This window comes from Schistocerca nitens, chromosome 7 (genome assembly GCF_023898315.1).
Source record: "Schistocerca nitens isolate TAMUIC-IGC-003100 chromosome 7, iqSchNite1.1, whole genome shotgun sequence".
NCBI classification, from domain to species: domain Eukaryota; kingdom Metazoa; phylum Arthropoda; class Insecta; order Orthoptera; family Acrididae; genus Schistocerca; species Schistocerca nitens.
In genome coordinates, this window is record NC_064620.1 from 327184676 (window position 1) to 327210836 (window position 26161).

Below are 26161 nucleotides of genomic sequence, written 5' to 3' on the forward strand. Positions count from 1 at the left end.
TTACTTTGCCAGTTTTCTGTGTGTATTTTGATTTAGCAAGTGAATATCTCTCTGACCACTTTAAATGATATTACATAAAATGTTTATGGAGTTTGCACAGTACAGATAGTTGGCAAATGGTTGTGATCGGTCATGGTACCTTTACTCGAACAAACCTATTACAATGTAATTCTCATGTTGTCAAATGTAAAATGTCATCAACTGTTAGCCAACAAGATCTTACACAACGAAAAATTGTGTTTGGCATCAGCTGATGTGATCAGAATGCACTTGAAGTGAGGAAGGTTTTTTAACTATGAAAACTGGGTGTAGTGAGGTAGGCCAAGGGTGCTGATGCAGAGGGGGGCACAAATGCTGGCTGAAAATAAGTAAGAAAGAAACACAGTTTAAGAATTAACAGAGAGACTTACAAGAATTCTCCTAACCTTCACCTGCTTATCCTCAGCCTATGAGAAGGGGCCTTTCTCTTGACCCCTGACTGTAAATGCACACTGTTGTTAAAGTGTAATTTCTACACAGTCATTTCACCAAAGTAGCATCGTAGACATATGACTACTACCCAACAGACATCTTGTGGTAACAATGTGCTCTATTCACACAGCTCTGCCTACACAGCTAGCCCATCTTCAGCAACAGAGTTGTTGCTACTACACGCCACCATATTGTAGTACCTGAAAGGTTGGTTAGCTCATGGTGAAGCAAATATGCCCTTTGAAGGCTCCCTATTTTGGGGGATTTCTGATGACTGAGGCGGAGGAGATATGGTATGTAATTTACTTGCCCCACCAGCGAATAGTTTTACTGCTTCCATGTTTCGATTGGTACGATCTGAGGTGCAGATAAAATGTGATCAAAGAATAAGCCTTTTGCGGTTGATTACTAATATTATGGCATTGTTAGACATTTTGCTCTGTTCATCTGCACTGAACACTTGTATAAATGAACGTATACGCTGCCATTGGTCATCAACTGAATAGCTCATGCATCTGGTGTCACAAGGAAACTGAAAGTAGGTCTTACATGGTACTAGGTAGTTTGTTTTATTCTAGTGTGACTTAAACTCTAACACATACTAAATTATGTAAGAACTTAAATGTCCTTTGCTAACTACTTTGCTCAACATTTAACTCATGTAATTCTTGTATCAGATCTCAATGAACAATCTGTTTTGCTGTGCTTCATTTTTATTAAAACTTGTCAAATGTGACTAGAAAAAAATGGCAGAAAAGCACATTCCAGAGGGGAGGGAGGGAGTGCGGCACAGTTTTGGCAGTTCAGCCAAGGGCGCACAATCTCTTCAGTACAGTTCTACTTCAGAGTATGTGATCTCACTCAAAATGTTGTGACTGGCACTTTTTTCCAGAACTTTTGTCAGTTTACATTCAACAGTTGTAGATATCTCACCACTGCTGTCAATCAGTACAATCTAACTTGCGCTGGAGCTAGTGCAAATGTGCAGTACATTAGGATAAAAAGCTTGATACATTATCATTGTTTGCTGAGGAAGTGAGGCTAGAAGTTTTATGTATTTGCAAACAGTGGCTAGCCCTTACAGAAATAAAATACTACAGGTATATTGAATATGTGGAAATGGTGAAAGCATGATGTAGAGGAATTTCTGTACATTGTGTATATGCAAATGGTAAGGTCAGTGCGAAGGAAATTGACGTAAGGAACTTCTGCATGGACTTGGATCTAGAATTGGCTGCTTTGGGGCTGCCAGATACTAACTTTATTGTTTTGTCTGTGTGCCATTCCCCAAATGGCAATTTTGGGAACTTTATCAACAAACTGGAAAACTGTCTGTGTCATCTAGTGCACCTAGGAGCAAAAATTGCCTTATGCAGAGACTTCAACATCCATGTCGGGGAAGGTAGTGACAACGAGAGAGCTTTTATGAACTAAGTAATCAGCTGTGGACTATTTGTGGCAATTTTACCTACCTACAACTGGAGATGTCTGTCTTGTTACAGTTGTTAAAAAATTAAATAGATGTGACTACAAGTAAGTGTGGCAGACCCTCTGTTTGAAGATCACTGTGCAGTAATCATGAAGCTGTGGACAAATTCAGTAAATAATAAATTCCCATCTGGCATTCAAATTATCTTTTCAGAAGTAAGGTTATTACAAAGAAAAATTTAGATTTCAAAACTGCAGTATCTTCTACAGATTGACATGAAACATGTGAAGAATTGGCATGAAATGATGCATTCAGTTTGATGTTTCAGACTCTTAAAGACGAACTTGATGAAAATTTTCCAATAAAACCTAAGAGATATTCAGCCAAAATACTCACAGAAAACTGGCAAAGTAAAGAGCTAGTATACCTCTAGATTAGGTAAAATAAAATAAAATGCACAACTGCTAAATGATAAGTCAAAGCCACTGAAGATGTTGGCGTCAAGGACAGACTAACTGCTATTGTCCACAGGCCAAAATGATGTACAGAAAAAAAGTTGAGAAAGCAAGGAAGGAAAGCAATGCCAGATTTATTGAAGAAGCTCAGAATCCTTGCACAGCTGCATGGGACCTGATTAATGGACATAGACAAAGCCCACCTCGTGCTCTAACTCTTGCAGCCCAGATGAATATAATGATTATTTTATAAACATAGTAGAAAGCACAGTAAGTGTAATTCCTGACTTTGGAATAGATCCTGCAGTTCCTGTGAAATTTGGAAATAAATGCAGTATGGTAACATAGAAGTCACTGTTTCCTAAAGACATAATAAAAATAGTAAAAGTCTACAAATACTCAGGAACCCCTGATATTTACAGCATGCACTGTACTATATTAAAAACTATATTCCATGCAACTGCTAAACCACCATCAGTAGTAATAAATAAGTGCCTCCATGCCAAGGAATTTCCAGACTTTCTGAAAGTAGCATGGGCAGTAGCAGTTTGCAAAAAAAGGTAATCCACATAAAGTCTCTAGCTGTAGCCCTATATTTATAATACCAGTGTTAGCTAAGATGATGCAGTCTGTAATGAAAGATCAGTTGTTAAGTTACTTTGAAGGAAATAACCTCTTTTATGCTACACGGCATGGCTTTTGGGATGGCAAGTCAACTACAACAGCAGTACTTGACTTAGTTACAAACATAGTCACGGTTTTGAAGACAATGAGTGTATAGCACTGGTATTCTGTGACCCTAGTAAGGCATTTGATTGCATTCTGCATAAGGCCCTGCTCAGCAAGCTAAAATCGTGTTTTATTGGGGGAGTTGTTCTACAAACTCTCGAATCCTACCTAAATAACAGACAACAGAGTGTATTAGTACAAGGATCAGAATCAGGTGAAATGAAGTTGAAACATGGTGTACCACAGGGATCCATAATAGAGCCCCTGTTGTTCTTAATTTTCATTAATGACATAGATTCCCATGGGCACACCTCACAGTCTGCAGATGACAATGTTTTGCTTAAAAAGAGGAGAATGTACTTGAAGCTGTTTGACAAGCAGAAGTTCTATTCAGTGAGGCCAAGGCCTGGTTCATGATGAACAAGATGAATATCAATGGATGATCTGCAGCCTAATTGCTACTGGAGCACACTGTGACACAGCAGCTGTCAAGCTTCTGGGTCTTTTCATTCACACCAAGTTAATCTGTCAACAGCACACTAAATGTGCATGTTCCAAACTCTCACAGGTCCTATATCTCTCAAGGAAACTAAAAAATGTTATATCACACCAGTACCTATTAATACTATAGTATTGAATGTTTCACAACCACAGTACGGGCTGCTACTGTGAGGCCATTCTGCAGGCAGCAAGAACATGCTTTTATTACAAAAGAAAGCAATGAAGATCATTGCCTCAAGCAAGCAAAACTGACTATACCAATTTTTTTCCTAGATTATGAGGTCTAACTGTTTTCAGCCAATATATTTTCAACTGCTTTGTTCACACAAAGGCAAGTCATGAAACCTAAAGAAAGAAAAATGAAATTCATCGATACAGCACTCACTATAAAGACAGTATAGACAGCCCTAGATGTCAATTAACTAAGATACAAAACAGTTTCCCAGTGGTGGCCCCAAAATTATTTAATGCTATATCTAAGATGCTGTACCTAAGGATATTCAGTCATCACCAATCCAACAACTTAGACCTAAAATTTTGTGTATCCTAAAAGAGCCAACTTTGTACAGTATAAAAGAACATTTCTCTGATGATAGAACAGTGTCTCTCTAAGTTGTACCTCAGCGCCAATTAAAACAACAGCAACTCTGCTGTTTACTACACAGTTGTCTTATTATTGTGATGTGCTTGTAATCTAGCTCTTAAATTTATGTTTTGTAGACCCACTTTAGTACCATAGTTTAAACTGCACTATTTTAATAATGTTCATGTGATAATATTATTGTAAAATTGATGCTGTCTGTCCAGCCATGGCTGGTGATGACAAGGAACTGGTAATAAAGATAACAAAGTAATTTACCAACAAATACTAATCAGAGGCATGCCAAATTGTAACTCCTAGACAGTAAAAAATGATTTATCCTTACCATTTGCTAATGATTCAGTTTCAGCACAACTCTAATTGAATTCAATGCAACTTGACCATCAGTTGAATGACTTCTGTTTCCTGCTTTATCATTGGACCCTGTAAAGATTACATGCTATTTACCATCTGGCTATAAATGAAAACTATATACAACAGTGCACTCAAGGAAATAAAATTATGCAAACTGATAAATTAATAAAGAATGATTCTTCCACAGTCACATAACTGAATATTTTCTTCTGCTCCTTGAATATCAGGTGACTGGTTCTTGTCATTTTCATCTTCATTGTGCATTGAGGTAGAAACAAATCCGAGGCTGAATAAACTTGTCTGGCTTTTTTCTCTTTCTCTCTTTTTTTCTTTTCTTCATTGCTCCAGACTTGAATTTAGATTCCATGATGTTAATAAAACTTAAATCTAAGTTGCTTTCTTGCCCACCTGACACACAACTGTCTAAAGGTTGTAAAACAAATAACAGTTAATGTTGCTTACTCAGAGCTATGGAGATGAGACTGAAGTGCACTCCTCTCAGCTCTTGGTATAGCTGCAAATGAAACCTCAGGCCTTACAGTGTTAACTACTCTCCGACACTTCCCTTATTCTGGGTGCAGCTGTCTGGTAACAGGTGAGCTGTGGATGGTGATTTTAGGAACAGCAATGGAAATCTCAGAGATGGCCTACTTAGCAGTAGTTGTTTACTTTGTCACTGCCAGATTCTATCTGTCATTAATGCGAAAAGAACTCAGGAATTATACAGTGCTAGTGCATGCATTTGTTGTTCATCTGTAGAACAGCCAATGCAAAAGTGAATTGCCTCATGCAATCTTGTGTTGCTGAAGATGTAACTATGTCTTTGTGGACTTGGCAACACTGACCTCTATTATAAACCAATGACTAATGAATGTTTCAATCTTTGGATATGTTGTAAAACCCAATAGATAAGATACACAATTTATTTCACAGTAGCAATGTGATATTTGCTAACAGAGCACCCTGGGGAATCCAAATCCTCTGTTATTGTTGGACTCCAGAGATTTTGCCCCCACCTCATTCCTCCCCCCCCCCCCCCCCAATTTCTCCTCAGACCTAACTACCATGATCTGATGATGAATTCAGAGGCCAAAGAGATAACAAAGCACAACAGTGGGTCAACACTGACATAAGATATGTAGAAACTTTTCACTCCAGCAGTCTTCACAGATTCACTCTTACCAGACGACATTTCACATCTAACACTTAAACCCCTTACTCTCACTCCACATGAGGCAGCTTTACACATCTGCTCTTGTTTCTTAATCACTTGGCTCCTTTTACAGAGCAAGTATGATTTTAGGTTTCAATTCTATTTTAGTGATAGAGTACTATACACTCGTGTCCACATCATTTTTCTGTGATCACTATAGATAGCAGGTTTTAGCTTGATACATAGTCCATTTGTAGGTTCTTTTACACAGAAATTAATTTCTTATTAACTACTTATTTCTTACATACATTAATTTTATTATGTTTATTTCTTTCTTTAAAGTTTGAAGTTTGTCACAAACAGCCCCTGAATATTTTGAAGTTGGATTCATTTCTTCTCTACAAGGTTCCCACAAATGTGATACAATACAGTGTACGATGCCAAATCAGTTGGATTACCCAGTCCAGACTGAAGAATAGCCTATCCTCCAGTTTGGTTGGAAGAAGACACTACTGCTACTTTTTACTTAGACTCAAGTTCAGCTTTAGCTGTATAAGTTGGAAATACTATTTCAAGCTACTCATAGAAAAAGAAACAAAACCACTGGAAGTAAAGCTCAGCATATTAACATTCACATCCTTGCATCAATGTGAATCTGCGTGCTAAAAAACAGTTCTGTTTTCTAATATCTAACATTTAGAACTTATTATCTATTAATTAATATTTATAGAAAATAAACATTTTGATAACTGATTCTCTTCTGAAATGTGGTGCTCTGTATTTCTTATATGAGGAATAATCTTTTTTGGCTTACCTGCAGCTCTATGGCTTCTTCATCTTAAGAAAACATATTTATACATGGATACAGACAGTGGTAGCACTTTCTGAATGAACTATTTTAGTTTGTATGACTTTGAAAAATGCTATCACATTCCTAACACAAGACTCATTTTATGCACTAGCTCATAGGGTTTCTTATAATCTTATATCTATGTATAGTCACAACATATGTCAAATTTTAATATTAGTCATCATAAAATATACCTAGTCACAAAGCTGAATCAAGGCTGACCCTTAAGTAGTCTGTCACTCAGTGCCTAGGTTGTTTCTTGCTGTATGTTTTCGTAATTAATTCTGCTAAATGCGCTTTGTATTGAAATATATACATTCATTCATACACATTTAAAACTGTATATCAGTGGGATCCTATGTCTGCTACCTGTCACCATCAAAATGCCTCACAACTCCATTTCCAATTAGAGGCATGTGTTTCAGTATCATTCCCTATAAATTTTTATTCAGTACCTTTAACCTATAAATTCACAGCTTCTGGCTACCTCCTAGTTCAGTCAGCCTGACAATCATTCATTGCTCATCCCCACATCACGGCATACTAGTAGTGTGCCAAAAAATGAAGACAATCTTCTCCTTGAATAGTGCGGATAAAAGGTGGTTTACTTTCAGTATAAATTTTATGTTATGGTCCATACACAAGGTGCAACACAGTAAGTTGTGTATTTTCTCCAGCAAATAGTATTGCACATTCCTCAACTTGAATTGGTAATGTTGTTCACTACTTACCTGCATTGTAATGTTGTGTATTTATGAATCTTGTGCTCAGCTTCCTTTATTAGCAGTACAGTAAGACTCTGTAGTTCTTGCATATAAAAACCCTAGATGTATTCTTTCATTAACCTTCTATACTTTTCTGTGTAAATATTTCCTTAGGGAATAGAGTACATACCTTTCATGTGTATACGTAGTTAATTATTGTGTAAATAGTGTGTACATAATTATTTTCTTTATCTTCATGTAATGTAGTGAGTAGTTGTACACAGCCTGTGGTTTCCCTTCATGTTTAGTTGTAAGTTATATATTCTTTTTGGTGATGGGTAACCATGTGAAATGCTATGCTAGAATCCCTCAAAACAGAGCTGACACCTTGACCAACTGTTCCAATCCATGATATCCTTAAAACAAGTGAGATGTGTACTTATATTTCAAAGTAAAAAAATGTAAGATGTAAATAATTTTATGCAATACAAGAGATTGTAACTAAAACTAATTAAATTATATATTCTCTACATACATTTCTGCAAATATCCATATAGGTACAGTGATCCACAAATGTTGTGGTCCGTAATGAAGAAAGAACAATATTTCTGTACTGTATAAACTTAATGTTAAAAAATACTTATGTTACAATTACGATTCACCGTATGAATTTCACTAGGTTGTGTATAAAAGGAATTGCCCTGTCATTATTTATTTGTTAACTTTCACATTAATAACTTGAAACTACTATGTACAATATCACATACTGAGAACAAGCGTTTTGGTATGTAGCACTATTGCTTGTATATTGCTTCCTTATATGTGTGTTAACAAGTAATAACTGGCATAGTCCATATCAGTTCAGGCAGGCTAGGAAAATGTCTTACCTTCATAGTCACAGATGTTGTTGAATTTAGTGTTTGTTAAAATGGAGGACTATTTACATGTTTTTTTATTATTATTTTTTTATTTTTTTTATTTTTTTTATTTTTTTTCCCTCCAAAAACATTTCTGCTCTGCGATACAGCCTCCAAAGATGACACGTTGCATACCATTTTGAAGACGTGAATTTTGGAAAAAAATTTAAAATGCTGTATCTCTCGAACAGTTCTAGATATTTTTTTGGCGTTTCTTTATTTGAAATATAATTGGTTTATGATTACAAATAAATCCTCCATTTAGACTCATCAGTCAAAGTTCGTTTACTATAGTGTTTTGAACTTTTTTTACAATTTATTGAATTTATTTTTATTTTCAAAACTGCCAATCCATAAAATTTTGATTTTTTTTCTGTTGATTAGTGCCATATATTTTTACATTCCCTGAAAAGGAGAGCTTCCACTTTTAGGTTGAACAGGTTTTATAAACAATTTAAATTTTGGCCATGCATAAAACATGTTTTATTACCACATTATGATATACCAGGCTCATAAAAATCAAAACCTAGCCTTATTTAGCATAATTTTAGTTTTGAAAGATGAGTAAGAGACTCATTTTAAAGCATTTTAAATGGTTCCAAAATGTATGTGAAAGGTCTAAAGACTTAAAGGTTTCAATTTATATAACTTCTGTGCACTCTGTTCTTTATGAAAATTAGCCAGTCAATGAACTACAAATGTGTTTCACTGCTTCAGTATCTTCCTTTAATAAATACTGATGCCTTCCTGTTGAACCAATAGGAACTAGAGCACTTAAACCTTCAAAACATTGTGAGCAGGAAATGAGCACTGATGCTGTTGTTGCTGTCCTTCAGCTGGAAACCTACATCCAGCAGCTGATCCATGTGGTAACATAAAGTTCACTACAATTTCATTTAACTCATAACTGTTGTCTATAACCTCTGAAATCCAACAGTTACAGTCATATTCACACCCCACAAATACCCCCTTTCTCAGGTTGTGAATCTGAATATTATCCTGCTGTTTCTGAGGTGTTGGACAAACGAACAAAATTTCTTCTTTCTTGCTCTTTAAAGTGATTGCAATATGAGTTTTCCCATCACTTTGTGTCCAAAAATGTGTCTTCTGAATTCCTTTCACAGCAGTAGTTTGTTTGGACCATTGTTCTTTTTTTCTGCTTACAGTATTCTTGAAAAGAATGAGGGCTGTGAATCTGTAAGATTTCACAACTCTTGTAAAATCCTAAGCATTCTGAATTGCAGCTGTATTTGGTCAGGAAGATTATGTTTTGTAGCATGGCGCTTCAGCAGGCCTCCTACACCATCACGAGGCCCCTTCCCATGACCAGTAGCATTGTATACCCAGTCAGTTAGCACAAGCGACTTCCTCAATTCAAACAGCTGGTAATGATTTTTAAAATGACTAGGAGCACCATCATAAATAGTGATGATCTTTTCTGCCTCTGTTCTCTGTTGAAGAAGTTTGCACTTTGCTAGCGAAGCATGTGCTGATTCACGTCCTGTGTCATCACTGATAACTGCAACACTTATGGTCTTGTTTTCAAAATATGTCACTCCTGTAAAAATTGAGACCTGGTCATTTCTCCAATGATACCCTTGTACTTCTTCTGGGAGAGTTAAAGACCAGTTCTCAGCAAAATCACAGTGAAACATGAGACATAGTTATTCAGCCTGTACACACCCTTTCACTTCTGCAATGTGTTGCAATTTCTTCAGATGCTGGTGTGTTACTGCTTTCACTGACCATTTACCAAGTTCATCAATGAAACTGTCAAAGGCAACAGTTTTCTTAATTACTTTATTTTCCTCCCATGTCGCATATGTTATTTCTGCAGAGTTATCTGCTACATCTACCAGGTGAAGTGTCTGTAAAGACAGTCCTCCCTTTCCATGGCAGTCACCACATTCTTGAAACAAACAAGTCTCTCTCTTTACGCCACAGACTACTAATGATTTCACACGTCCAACTAAGGTGTCATATGTCACATGCTCCAGTAAGTTCTTCAAAGTTATCACACAAAGTTCAAAATTTGTGCCATACACACATAAACAGATATCTCTAGGTGGGTGTGAAACTACCCACTTAGGTTGTAGTGAATAAAATCTTGAGCTTCCAATATGTGAATTTGTATGACTGCTCTTAAAAATTGCAAAAGTTTCTTTAAAACTGTGAGTCATGTACCTCTTCACTTTCATAACTTTTTGACTTTCAACTGTGACACTTATAGTGTCTTTTTGTTGACACTCTGGCGAGAACAGTCCCATTTATCTTCTAGATCGTGGGTTTCCAGCAAAATTTTCTCAAGGACCCCCTCATCGAGCATGATTGGTACCTTGTCATATCAGGGTATCAAGTACCTAAAAAAGCCAAATTAAGAGTCTTTTTATACGTTTTCTATTTTTGGTACTTAGAGAAAACATTGACATATTCATTATTGAAAAAATGTTGAGCTTTAAACTTTTTCAATTTAGCCATCATTGTTATTGTTAAATTTCTGATTATTGCTCAAAATCTGGGTGTTTAGTATAACAAATGCATTAACTTCCTCTTCATCTGTAGGGCTTTCTTGTTTAACAAACCAATTTTTAACCAACGGTCCATTTTTATATACGCGAACTGTAGCTTCCCCAAAAAACAACACTTTACATGCATTAGTGTTTTAATACAGAATATTGAATATGTAAACAATACGGTCTGTGAAAGCATTGGAAATAAATTACCAATGGCCGATTGTCATCTGAAATGCTAGTTTCTGTTTAAAGTGACTGTCAGTTGTCAGCTGCAAAGAGGCAGCGCACGTAGTCTAACGGCAAACAGCAGAACTATTTCCATCTATCTAATTTTAGTTTTGTGCTACAATGTGCTAATGTCAGCTGGCTCTAGGAAGACACCAGATGCAGAAGTTAGCATTCGCTAAAGCTCTGCTCATACAGGAAGCGGCCAAAACTAAAAATCTGTTATAATACAAAATATATTTAATATATTTTTTATTCTAAAAGTATCTTGAGGACCCCTCTGGCATAGCTCATGGAACCCAGGGGGTCCACAGAGCACCTGTTGGGAACCACTGTTCTAGAGAAAATGAATGCACCATTTCAACTTGAGCTGCTTCTACGGGTTGACCATAATAGGGATCCTGTCTTCCAAAGACTCCTTTTACAGACTTCACATTTCTTGATTTATCTACCCTGTACTTTGATACTGATGGAATGTGGTTCAAAATTGTTTTCTTTGAAAACGTCTCTGGGATAATATTTAACACTTGCACCTTTTCATTGTAGGATGCACAATATTCAACAGTTGAATTGATGTTGTTGTTGTGGTCTTCAGTCCTGAGACTGGTTTGTGAAAAATTCCTGGCAAGAGGTGCAAGAGTGCTTTGGTTCATTTACTTCTGAAGGCTGAATTTCTCCTTTGAAGAGTGTGGTCAGTTTTGCTCTAGTGTATTCATCTATAGCTTTAGTAATTTCTCTGCGCTTTCTTGATGCATAGAGCTTGTGACTTGACTTCACTGACTACAGTTTCTTGACAGGGCTAACACTTACCTCTGTAGTTGACTGATTCAGGGAATTTAATTCATCCCTATTGATGCAAAATCTGCATTATATACACCATGAGAGGCTTCATCTTATTCAGAAACTATCATTGTTATTATTCTGTCAAAACATTTAGAACACAAAAAGTCATCAGTGCCAACAACTTCACTTTGAAACAGAGTCTTCAAATGAGAACACTTATTCCCAACCTGAAGAAAGCCTGTTTATATATATATATATATATATATATATATATATATATATATATATATATATATATATATATATATATATATATATATCACTCTTTTATGGATATGCAAATACTCAGCACACTTCACTCTCCTGTGGACCCAGTCAGAAGACAGTTCTAATAGTCCTTTTCACAAAACTGTGTCAACTGGCAAATTCCTCATGAAAACACAGAAGTCACTGGATGGTCTCAGATTTCTTCGAAGCCTCTTTAGTAAACAAATTAGCACTGAACAATTACAATACCAAAACCTGCAATTGACAACCATGTCAAAGAAACTGACAAAAAACTACAACAAAGTGTAAGAAATATCTGCAACAATGAACGTAAAAGAAATAACTGCAACAAAGAAAGTGATAAGAAATAACTGCAACAAAGACAATAGAAATGAACATTGTAACAAAGTAATTAGTAAGAAACAACTTCAGTGAAGACAAACATTACCCTTGAAAGTTAAAAATATATGATTTTTAAAAATAAAACCTGTTCCACTTAAAAGTGGAAGCTCTCCTTTACAGAGAATATAGCACTACATGGTACTAATCAACAGGAAAAAAATAACTTTTCTGGACTGGCAGTTTTGAAAAAAAAGAAAAGTCTGTAAGTTATAAAAAAATTCAAAAGGCAACAATAAAAGAACTTTGACTGATATGTCCAAATGAAGGATACCATTGTAATCATAAAGCAATTATCTTTCAAATAAAAAAACTCTAACAAAATATCTAGAACTGTTACACAGGTGCAGCAATTTAAAATTTTTTTTCAAAATTTGCATCTTCAAAATGGTGTTCGCAGTGTCACCTTCGGAGGCCTGTATCTCAGGGCAGGAATATTTTTGGAGGGAAAAAAAAAAAAAATTGTGTTCCTTACTTACTCCTGAATTTTAACATATGTTAAATTCCATAACATCTGAGACTATGAAGTTAACACCCCCCCCCCCCCCTGCCTGAAGTGATATGGATTATGCCAACTCTATTACCAATGATTACCAATGTCTGTACTCTTTGTTCAATTTATATTGAACACAAGTGATTAAGAAATTTATCCAATGAACTTTCATAAATCTTTATGTGGGAACAGGTCACATATCTTACCTGAGTTGGGATACACTAACAAACAATAATCAGGATGTGTGATATCTGTAATTAAAAATGGATCTGAGTATAACAATGGCCATTTATGGTTCAATTTTTTTAATGTAGTTGACATTATGTGCATTCATAATAAAGCTTCTACTACTGTAAGTGCAAGTGCATTTTAATCATTTGTTAATTTATTTTTTCTCTTAATTGTTTTGTCAGTCAACATTATTAGAGCTTAGTGAACCCTTTCCTCTAATGGTACATCATTAAAAAATACCTTTTCATGAAACATAAGTTTGATTTGTATAAAACTGATGGATGAATGTGGAAGGTTATTCCCTATCTGCTCAAAATGAGTGATGTGTTTTCCTACCCACTTGGCTTGTTTCATTGGAGAATATGTTTGAATAAATTGATTAAATTATTTGAATATTCTGTCAACTGGGTTTGATTGAAGATTAAAATTTGAAATTAATATTTGCTTAATTTGGTGTTCTTTAAAAAAGTCTTCAGTCTGTCCATGGTAATAGAGCAACAGGCTTTCCAACTCTAGGTAAATAATAATCTTCTTAATACTCAGCACTGCCAATGCAGTTTTGGTGGCATATAATCAAACATGTTTCAGAAATATGTCATACAGTGCCACCAAGTATGTAACTTCCCTTCTTGCTTTAGGAAGTGACCCTGCCACATCTGCAGAGATCTGAGAAGGCATTGGCGGCCCATTTCTTCCGAGTCTGTCTTTGGCCTCTAACGATCTTCTTGTAACCTCTTTGTACATGGTGTGCTGGCGCCAGCTTATGCCAGCACACGTGTCATGCTATGAAAGTCTATTGCGCAATGAAGAATGTGTATTAGTGTACCAAAACTAATGGACATAAATTTTACCAATGATATAGCACTAGAAGCTGCATAAAACTACCGGCATTTTTTTGACATTAGAAACAGTAATGATCATTTAGTTTTAAGTATCCCTGAATACAAGTAGCAGTTAGAAGATTTTTCTATGTGTTTTCGTGAAAGCATGTTTATGTTGTCAAATGTGATGCTATGTAATGGGAAAGCATTTCAGTACAGCACTAGATCTGTAAAATACAAAAATGAGGGCTGAGCGTTCTGTCAGATGTAAAGAAAATAACTTTTTCTCATTGGTAAATGTATAGATAATTATTCAATTCTCATATCAAAGATTCATTTCACACATATGGACAAAAGAAGATTTATGCTCTTTGTTTAATAGTTTTAGTAATAGTCACCTTTCATTGTTCTCATGCCCTGGTGAGAAGACAAACAAGTGAAGTGCTGTGTAATTTGTGGTGAAATTGAGCTAAACAATGAAAGCAGCTTCTGAAACAATACAAGTTTCTCATTTATGAGACCATGGATCTCAGCTCCTGTAACTATGGAAGGTTATTATTATTTTAATTTTATATGGAGAATTTAGATGGAAATGACGATCTTCCCAACCATGCTGCTCAACAATAGAAGTATGTGATTGTGTTCATCTCTTTCCCTTTGTGGCCACCAATGTAAATTTTAATATTTAGGTCATATTTTCCATGACATTCAGAACCTGCAATCTTTCTTTTCATTTAATTATGAAGTCCAATTATTTTCTTTCTTAGGTGAATAATTTCACCATAGTAATATATAGTAATTTCAATATAGTAATTGTGTAGTAATTTCTGAGTAAATTATTATGTCGAAGATAAGCCTCTGTAATGAGGAAAAGTGCAAAACAATGAAAAGATGAATAAATGCATTTCAATCACAATTCTTTTTACCCAGACCATGGGGAACTATAGTACTTAGAACGTACGTGCATCTATCTCAATTGTATGTTCGCATACAACTGAGTGTGTATAGACATAACTATACTTATGACCCATTCCCTTTAGAGTATTAATTCTTATTTTGAACCACTCACTAGTGAATGTAGGTGCCCTCTTATTTTGTGTAGTCAGTTGGGTGTGTTCCTTAGTACTACGTTACTTATAATATTCAGTGGCTTAGTTTCCACAATTGACCCTTTTCCTCTGTCACAAAGGCACTTCATGTGAAATATTTATTACACAACATTCATATGAACTCTCATTTCAAAATTACGATGCCAGCTGACTGAGCTTTTAACAGTTTAACAGGGAGGTTACAATGGTGACTGACTGGTTCCAAATTTTTAGTTGGAATATTTAAATAATTTTTTCCATCCATTAATGTGACTGCCACCAACTGTTTTTGTTACATGTTATGCCAACTGCATACCAGATAAGAAAATTATTACCAAAATCAGCCCATAAAATTTACAAATATTTATCCTAAAAGTTTGGAAAAGAAGGAAGTTTTGAAACATTAGATGTTAAACTTGCTACTAAGAAAACTGACTGGCAAAAGAAAATACATAAGGTAAGAGCAACAGCACTACCACACTTTTGGCTGAACTTAAATGTGGGATATAATTGCATTTTTGTGGCACACACAGCATAGCATGCATATGTCCTTTTTTTTTTTTTTTTTTTTTTTTTTTAAATGTGTGATACACTTAAACATGCGATACTGCCAAGTAAAGAACAATTAGTTAAACCTGGTAATGAATTGTATGTAAACTGAGTGTATTCTCTGGACACACTTGTGCTATATAATTGATGCTAAATTGAACTGATCATTTATTAAAAGGAAGATATACAGGCTATGCAATAACTATACTCATTGTTGTTGTTGTGGTCTTCAGTCCTGAGACTAATTTGATACAGCTCTCCATGCTACTCTATCCTGTGCAAGCTTCTTCACCTCCCAGTACGTACTGCAGCCTACATCCTTCTGAATCTGCTTAGTGTATTCATCTCTTGGTCTCCCTCTACGATTTTTACCCTCCATGCTGCCCTCCAATACTAAATTGGTGATCCCTCAATGTCTCAGAACATGTCCTACCAACCGATCCCTTCTTCTAGTCAAGTTGTGCCACCAGCTCCTCTTCTCCCCAATTCTATTCAATGCCTCCTCATTAGTTATGTGATCTACCCATCTAATCTTCAGCATTCTTCTGTAGCACCACATTTCGAAAGCTTCTATTCTCTTCTTGTCTAACCTATTTATCGTCCACGTTTCACTTCCATACATGGCTACACTCCATACAAATACTTTCAGAAACGACTTCCTGACATTTAAATCAATACTCGATGTTAACAAATTTTTCTTCTTCAGAAATGCTTGCCTTGCCATTGCCAGTCTACATTTTATATCCTCTCTACTTCAACCATCATCAGTTATTTTGCTCCCCAAATAGCAAAATTCCTTTACTACTTTAAGTGTCTCATTTCCTAATCTAATTCCCTCAGCATCACACGACTTAATTCCACTACATTCCATTATCCTCGTTTTGCTTTTGTTGATGTTCATCTTATATCCTCCTTTCAAGACACTGTCCATTCCATTCAACTGCTCTTCCAAGTCCTTTGCTGTCTCTGACAGAATTACAATGTCATCGGCGAACCTCAAAGTTTTTATTTCTTCTCCATGGATTTTAATACCTACTCTGAACTTATCTTTTGTTTCCTTTATTGCATGCTCAATATACAGATTGAATAACATCGGGGAGAGGCTACAACCCTGTCTTACTCCCTTCCCAACCACTGCTTCCCTTTCATACCCCTCAACTCTTATAACTGCCATCTGCTTTCTGTACAAATTGTAAATAGCCTTTCGCTCCCTATATTTTACCCCTGCCATCTTCAGAATTTGAAAGAGAGTATTCCAGTCAACATTGTCAAAAGCTTTCTCTAAGTCTACAAATGCTAGAAACGTAGGTTTGCCTTTCCTTAATCTTTCTTCTAAGATAAGTCTTAGGGTCAGTATTGCCTCACGTGTTCCAATATTTCTACGGAATCCAAACTGAACATCCCTGAGGTTGGCTTCTACCAGTTTTTCCATTCATCTGTAAAGAATTCACGTTATTATTTTGCAGCTGTGATATATTAAACTGATAGTTCGGTAATTTTCACATCTGTCAACACCTGCTTTCTTTGGGATTGGAATTATTATATTCTTCTTGAAGTCTGAGGGTATTTCGCCTGTCTCATACATCTTGCTCACCAGATGGTAGAGTTTTGTCAGGACTGGCTCTGCCAAGGCTGTCAGTAGTTCTAATGGAATGTTGTCTACTCCGGGGGCCTTGTTTCGACTCAGGTCTTTCAGTGCTCTACTCAAACTGTAAATATTAGTATGTAAGCAGAATGAAATATAGCATTTCTACTTGATAAGCCAATCAGAAGCCACTGCAAGGTGCTATTGGACTGATATTTTATTTGGTATGTAAATATTTATATGTTTGCTAATCTCTTACTTATCTGTTTGATATGAGTTTATATGAAGTCTAATTTGAAATAGAGATTTGTTATGTAAGGGTATCTGACATAATTTAATCAGCCTGATCCATTATATGTTAAATAGTGTGAGGCTATGAGCTATGCGAGTTTAGCCAGAGCAGGAGTTTAGATTTTTGCCACATGTGATTTCAGAGGCATGCGTTTATTTTGTGATCATGGTCTGTGTTTGGATTTTGTCTGTGGTCTGCTCTTTGTGGGTCTGTATGTAGAATAGGATTATTTTAAGGGTACATGGTAACATTACAAAAACCTAGGTAATGGTATTCAATCTGTGAAACATGAAAAGAGGGCAGTAAGGAATTTTACGAACATCAAACCATGAGCAGTGCATTGCAACAACCACACTACTGACACTGTATGCTTGTAAAGTACGCCACTTGAAAGAAAGACAAATGTAAAAACTATGTTAATTAATTTTTACAAGAAATATATGTGATCCAGGGAACCAACAGGCTTATGTGGGTAACAAAAAAGGTCTCCTTTATTTGTGTGTTCTTAAAAGTGAAGACTGCGACATGAACTGGTGGATATTGGTCCCAGTAGGACACTTGAGCAAGTGACATTGTGAATCCAAAATGCATAAAGTAAGTAAGTGTTATGTGAAGTGGGCAGCTATATGTCAAATTCACCACTATGAAGTGCATGCCAACCCACACAGTGATAATTCTGGTGCAAAAGACTTGTCATCAATGTCTACATGCTCACTGACACATGTATCCGCAAGCAAAAGTGACCCAGTGAACTTATGGAAGATATTACTACACTGGCAAGGTAATGGACAAGTAAAAAGCTGCCTTGTCGATGAACAAGCACTGTGTGAAAATGTAATTAATTGATGCCACAAACTAACTTTGCAATTATACATTGAGTGAAAATTTTTTATCTAACAATTCTAAGCAGTGACTGAAGAGATGACCTTGAAATACCTGTGGTGAACACTAAAAAGCATAAATGAGTACTGTCTATTGATGAACTTAGCAGAGAAGAACTAGACTCACTTAGTTTGTAAATACCCCATGATCTGTAGACTGGTGCCAACTACAAACTAGCGAAAAATAAAGTTCCCTAAAGATAGACCTGGATCACCAGAATAATACAGAAGGAAGAGAATAGTGAAAGCAAACTCTGTTGTATTAATCACTTTTTTCCTTATGGCAGCTCTGAGATATTTGACTAATTTTTGTAGAGCTGATACTGCTTTGCTTTGATTTTCATGTTTCAATGGCCGCAGTTGGTTGCCATGTGTATGAAGCAAGCAGGAGTGGAGGCATGGCCAGCCACCAGAGTCATTCACATGCATTCCAGCTATGATGGGCAGCGGGTTTCCTCAAACAGCGACCAGAGATCACTGCACGAGATGACAGGCCCACATCCTTCTAAACAGAATGCACCAAATTGAGAAAGTGTTGTGATGTATCAATCAGATGTGCCACACATGTTCCATAGTTATGGACAAGTCCGTCAATATTCTTACAGAAAAAAATCAGTAAAAAAGAGAAAAGGTAAAGAAAGATAATAAACTCAGAAAGATCTTACGTCTGTAAATTTGTATTTCTGCATACTTACTAAAAGTTTATGAACATTTTCTATAAAGACAAATGCATTTAAACAAACTGAAAATCAGGTGCACAAAGACAGTGAAGTGTTAAGCGTAAGTATTCTCTAAAAGAAGTGCAAAGTGGATAGTGTATTTTGTTAATGATTCTACCAGAATATGATTTTACTCCTCTGTAACAAAATGTCTACTAATCTTACCACAGTTAAACCCTTGTTCTGTATTTCTAGAGACAAAATAAGAAAGAAGTGTTCAAGTGGGTGATGAAATGTTGCTTTCTGGATAATTAATAGAACATGCCCCAAACATTTAATTAATTCTAAAAGACTTTAAGAACAAATAAATCAGTGAGGTAAGGAGGAAGTGTCATGATTTAATATAGGGAATGTATTTTTGTGTGGTTCCAATAAAGAATATTTCGGAGAAATGTTTACACGTGGAAAAAAAGGATTGTACAAGCAGTGAAGGAGGGTTGCTGACGAATTGTTTTGTGGCCACAGTTGAATGTTACTATTGTTCCATTGGCATTTGCTTTATCGAACTTTTACTTCAGTGTCCCTGAGATCCCTTTTACTGACCTTTTCTATCACTATCCTGGCAATGTAATTATGCTAACTGCATAATTTTGAGATCGGTCACTGGCCCCTAAACAAGGCTGTTGGTACATGTTCTTGTCAATCTGATGCTGGAAGGTGGAATGCAATTTCATTATTAACAAGTAAAAATTTTCTGTGCACCATTCTACCATTTCAGGAGCTTTGCCACCAGCAGAAGTGATGAAAAAGTTTCATAATACTATTTTCTTCAAATTTCAGTAACATTATAACTGCCGGCATGAGCGGATTACAAATTTGTGATTATACATCCACTCCCTCTAATAAAGCACTTACATTTTCTACTCCAGATTTTTCTGTTTCTGTATCAAAATCTACCTTCTGTTCAGTTGGCTCATCTGCATTGTCACCATCGACTGTAGCCTGATTTTGTTTTTTCTTGATTTGCATCCAAGCCTTCAGGCTTTCCAATTTTTGTCATAATGTCACAATAAACCACATAAGTTAAAATTATTTGCACAAATCCAAATAATTACACACTTATAGAAACAACAAACAAATATGTAAACAAGAGCAGCCATTTTGGCAACTTCTGATACAACAATAACTTATAAGAAAATATTGTACACGAGTGATAATGAAAATAATTCTTTACAAATCTTGTATTTAATGAACCATACATTAAATATGTGAACTATGAAAGAAGTTGCCAAAATGCAAAGGTGAGTTAGCAATACTGGTGTCCCTTACCTCTTTTATGGCACAGCATACAAGGACTGGGAATGATTTTCTGATTGTTCCATGAAACATTCAATTTCCATACATAAACAGTATCTCCAGACTTGTTGATTAGTATGTCCTTCCACAGACTGAATATATGAAAAAGAGAACAAACGTATGTAATTCATGTATAATGATTTTTCCACACGCTACATTGCGTGCCAAAATGACAAGATTACTAAAATTTGCTTTTAGGTAGAAATTAAAATTAACCTCTGGAAAGAAAACTGTTAAAAGTAACTGGATCAGATGGAAATTGTTGATGGTAGATGCATTTTTGTTAGAGGCCAGAATGACTTCTGGAAAAATGCTGTAAGATTTAGAAAAGATTACATCTTTTAATAGCACCATCAATTCTGTCATGCAGGTATCTGTTATTTAAGGGTGGAATAGAATCATAGCGTGGAGACTGTGGCCAGATCATTTAAGGTTCATTCTGCACTTACATTTAAGTTTGCAAAATGATTTGTGATGATCAGCAATTAATCTCAGGGATGCTGTAGCAATCTGCAAATGAATAAATGGCAGAACACTACTTGTATTCAGCCATTGCATGTCAACACCACTATCTATTAAGCTCGTATTTGTTGTTGGCTATAATAATGAACCATTAAAACATTTCATATATAATATATCTACTAAGCAAACTGTTAAAATGAGAACTTACGAGACTTAACTATTTTAATTGAGAATGGTTCTAAGGCTAATACATGAGACTTATATCACAATTGTCTGAAAAAAAAAAAGTTTATTAAAGATACTCAAGGAGTGCAGCTATAATGTGTCCTGTCAGTCTAAAGGATAACAGACAAGAGAGGGAGATATCAGTAGGAATGCTCTTTGGCTACTTTCTGAAACAAAAAGCGTGTTACCTTGGATTGAGATCAGCCTCAGGATGACTAATGCTATATCTTTGAAATATTATTTATGAAATAGTAATTACATTTCACAAAATTAATTTACATAAGTTATTTAGATTTGAATCAATGTATAGATAAGTGTACATATTTGTGTTTTCTTTGGTTTCTGCAACATTAAATTCACATAAAATTATGTGGATCTGTCCATGTACTGCTTCAAGCTGTACTGCAACAAACAGGAGAGGGTTTAATCAGACTCCTATGCAGACTGTTGTATTGCCATTCTTGAGGAAGCATATCCGGAATACATAATGGAATGTTACTCTCTCTGACAAAATTCTACCACTAGAGTGGGTTGTGGAGTATCTAGAGGTGACCTTGGATGCAATACTGCCATAAAGCCTTCAGATAAGTAATATATGTTCCAAAGAAAAATATGCTTTTGTACTACAAGGGCAAGTGTTAAGACATGGGGTGTTACGCCCAGAACTATGTACTGAGAATACACCTCAGCAATAAGACCTATGACAATTTATAGAGATAGAGTATGGTGGAATCAAGTAGAATAAAAGATGGGTGCTAAGGACCTTGGGAAGTCATGACTACCTGCTTAGCCATAACAGCCCAAATTAGCAGCACATCCACAGTGGAAATGCCGCCATTACACTTTTGGTGTGCAATACAGGCAGCAGCAGTGGTGTATAGTTTAAAAACTGGAAATAACTAGAAAGCTTTACGGTGTCCAGAATCACACACTAATATAATGAATGTGGTAAATATAGCAACAGTTGGTAAAATGCTGGCTGATTACACAGTAACTTCAAACTGCTTCAACAAAACTTTCACGGTAACAACTGGAAGTAGGAGGAAGTGGAAGAATGAATCACAATCTGTTCACGACACAATCTCATTACTGATGGATTGAAAGCAGACAACAGTGCTGGTGCCATAGTATACAGGGTACAGCCTAGACTATACAGAGCAGTTTCTCAAGGGAAGCTGACCATGGTATTTCAGGCAGAAATATTTGCTATCAGAATGTATGAGAACCTGTGTATGTGTCACAAGGATTGCAGCATCTACATTCATTCAGACAGCCAAGCAGCCCAGAAAACTCTGTCACCCCCTGAATGAGATTAAAGACTGTTGGATACTGCAATGCAGCCATTATGAGACTAGGGAAAGTAACAGGTAAACCTGCTGTGTGTCTGTGGTCATACAGGATTTAGTGGCAATGTAGTAGCTGACAGGCTGGACAGGATAGAAGTGACAACTCTGTTTGTTGGACCAGAACTTATCCTAATCATCATTATGGTAATTAAAATTAAAACTACACTAAGTAATCAAAAGTACTCGGACACCTGACTGAAAATGACTTACAAGATGACTTACAGGTTTGTGGCACCCTCCATCGGTAATGCTGGAATTCAGTATGGTGTTGGCCCACCCTTGGCCTTAGTGACAGCTTCTACTATCACAGGCATATGTTCACTCAGCGGCTGGAAGGTTTCTTGGGGAATGACAGCCAATTCTTCATGGAGTGTTGCACTGAGGAGAGGTACCAATGTCGGTTGGTGAGGCCTGTCATGAAGTCGGCATTGCAAAACATCCCAAAGGTGCTCCACAGGATTCAGCTCAGGACTCTGTGCATATCAGTCCATTACAGGGATGTTATTGTCATGTAACCACCCCACCACAGGCCATGCATTATGAACAGGTGCCTGATCGTGTATAAAGATGCAATTGCCATACCCGACTTGCTCTTCAACAGTAGGAAGCAAGAAGGTGCTTAAAAGATCAATGTAGGCCTGCACTGTGATAGTCACACACACAAAACAACAAGAGGTGCAAACCCCCTCCATGAAAAACATGACCACACCATAACACCACTGCCTCCGAATTTTACTGTTGGCACTAGACATGCTGGCAGATGACATTCACCGGCATTCACCATACCCACACCCTGCCATCGGATTGCCACGATGTCTCCCATGATTCGTCACTCCACACAACATTTTTCCACTGTTAAATCATCCAATGTTTATGCTTCTTACACCAAGCGAGGTGTCATTTGGCATTTATCAGCATCATGTGTGGCTTATGAGCAGCCACTTGATCATGAAATACAAGTTTCCACATCTCCTGCCTGACTGTCATAGTACTTTCAGTGCATCCTGAAGCAGTTTGGAATTCCTGTGTGATGATCTGGACAGATGTCTGCATGTCACACATTATGACCTTCAGCTGTCAGTGATCTCTGTCAGTCAACAGACAGATGAGGTGGGCCTGTACGCTTTAGTGCTGTACGTGTCCCTTCACATTTTCACTTCACTATCACATTGGGAACAGTGGACCAAGGGATGTTTAGGAGTGTGGAAATCTCACATATAGATGTATGACACAAGTGACACCCAATCACCTGATCTCATTCGAAGTCTGTGATTTGGCAGAGTGCCCCGTTCTATTCTCTCATAATGTCCAATAACTACTAAGGCCGCTGATATCAAGTACCTGGCACTAGGTGGCAGCAGAGTGTACCTAATTTGAAAAATTTGTGTTTTTGGAAGTGTCTGGATACTTTTGATCACATAGTGTACATAACTGGATGAGTAGGCAGTATGTGGAATATTAGACTAAGATCCAAAAACAAAAACCTGGCAAGCTAGTGATGCCACAGCTATGTTTAAAGAGAAGTTCTACAATACTGGGCCTGAGCAGGAGACAGATTAAACTTGAGGCAATAAAATGACTGACTTTAAGAAACACCTGTACGTGGTGAGTAGAGAGAATTAAGTCACTAAATGTAGACTATGTAGTAAGTGAGATGAAATCTCACCTCATTTAACCTTCCAATGCAGATCCAAAAGACACTGAATATCTGGGTCATTAATTCTTGAAGTTTGTGTGACTAATAAAGAACTAGTAAAGGCTCTCCTGGTACTCTTTATGGGTAATGGCTGGCTTTACTAAAATGGCAGGGAAAGAAACTGCACAATAAATTCAATTTTGTTGGGGTAAATTGTGGGCTAAGGACACTATCATTTTGTCTCCCCACACAAATCAAATTAAACAGTGATTTTTCCAACCTTTAAAATAATCATTCCCATTTCCCAATCCACTGGAAAGGAATGTTTATATGCTCAATGGAATGCAATGGAACTGCAATTTGCACTGCATTCAGTATGAATCTAATGTAGTACATAAGTTAAATTTCCTCTTTTCATCCAGGGGAATTTTAAGGTACACACCTGCCAAACCATTGTCTTCTAAGTCACTACACTTGTCCGCCCTATTCTGGAGTATTGCCGTGCGGTATGGGATCCGCATCAGGTGGGATGGACGGATGACATAGAAAAAGTACAAAGAAGGGCAACTTGTTTTGTATTATCATGAAATAGGGGAGATAGTGTCACATGAATTGTAATGGGATACATGAATTGTAATGGGAATCATTAAAACAAAGGCGTTTCTCGTTGCGGCAGGATCTTCTCATGAAATTTCAATCACCAGTTTTCTCCTCCAGTTGTGAAAATATTCTGTTGGCACCCACCCACATAGGGAGAAATGATCATCATGATAAAATAAGAGAAATCAGGGCTCACACAGAAAAATTTAAGTGCTCATTTTTCCTGCGTGGCGCTCGAGAGTGGAACGGTAGAGAGAGAGCATGAAGGTGGTTCATTGAACCCTCTGCCAGACACTTTATTGTGGACAGCAGAATAATCACATAGATGTAAATATAGTCCATAAACTTCTCAGTACATTGTAGTGAGAAGAAATCAGTAACTGTCTGGTATTAACTGTTGCCTTAAATTCTGCACAGACTGAGATTCTGTACCTGATTTTCTAGTGATAACCAGAAGAGATGCCCACTGATCTGCAGAAATGGGTTCCAAGATACAGGTTTGTTCCAGCCTGTTGATTTCAATAGTGACTTCATCATGAATAGTGTGAGGTACTGAGCATGTGCAGTAAGCCATTGTGACGCTAGGGAAAGTAACAGGAAAACCTGCTGTGATAAAACTGTGGTTGAGCATTGTCTTTGAGCATAAGGCACACTTGAAAATTCTTTGTGCCTCCCAATATGCCATCAAACAAATGTCCATATTTTCGCACAATTGTTGAAAGTTGGCATGGGAAACTTGAGTGGTGATAGCATGCACATTATCTTGAATATTCAAACAAAACAAACTGAATGCATTCACACCAAAAATATTAGGACTAGAGGTTTAAAGCATGGCTGGATTACCATGAATATCACTAATGTAGTCATATTTTTATAATTTGCATATCCCAAGCACAGAGATACTTTTGCCCTTGTAGGCTGTGAGGTGCAGATGTTAATTCTATAGGTTAGGGTGTACCAATTGCTCATACGTATTCTGATTAATTAATGTGACTGAAGCACCAGTATCTAACTGAAATGGTATGGTCTGACTGCATATCTGTAAAGATATGAACAGTATGCAGTTAGTCTTCTGAATGTGATTATGAGTTCTGCACTACGGAAGAGTGCCTTTGTCTGATCTGCGAGTGACTGAGTGTTGTACTGTTCATCTGTTGAGCTGACCTGAATGAGCAATTTTTGTGCTTGTCTTTATGTTTATTGTATTGTCTGGGAAGATTCAGAACATGAGCTTCTGTTGATTTCCAATTTCTAAAATCTAGATTTATGAGGGGCAAAGGGTGCTTTGCAATTCTTTTGCAAGTACACTTGCCATGCATGTGCAGGAAAAAGGTGTGTTTGGAGTCATGTGTTACACAGCACTCAACAAGATTTTGAAACATGTGAACTTGAAGGAAAACTGGCTGGGTTACTCATGCACTTCTTTTGTCACTGCTTGTGGTTGTGGTCAACTTGTGCTGTACACTGCTGGGCCTGCGAAGAACTTGCCGCAGTCACAGGCAGATGAGAGTCTAGTTCTGCAAAGTTCTGTACTTCCTGAGCTGCCATCACTATAGGAGTGTCATTGAGCCCAGGAACGCAATGAT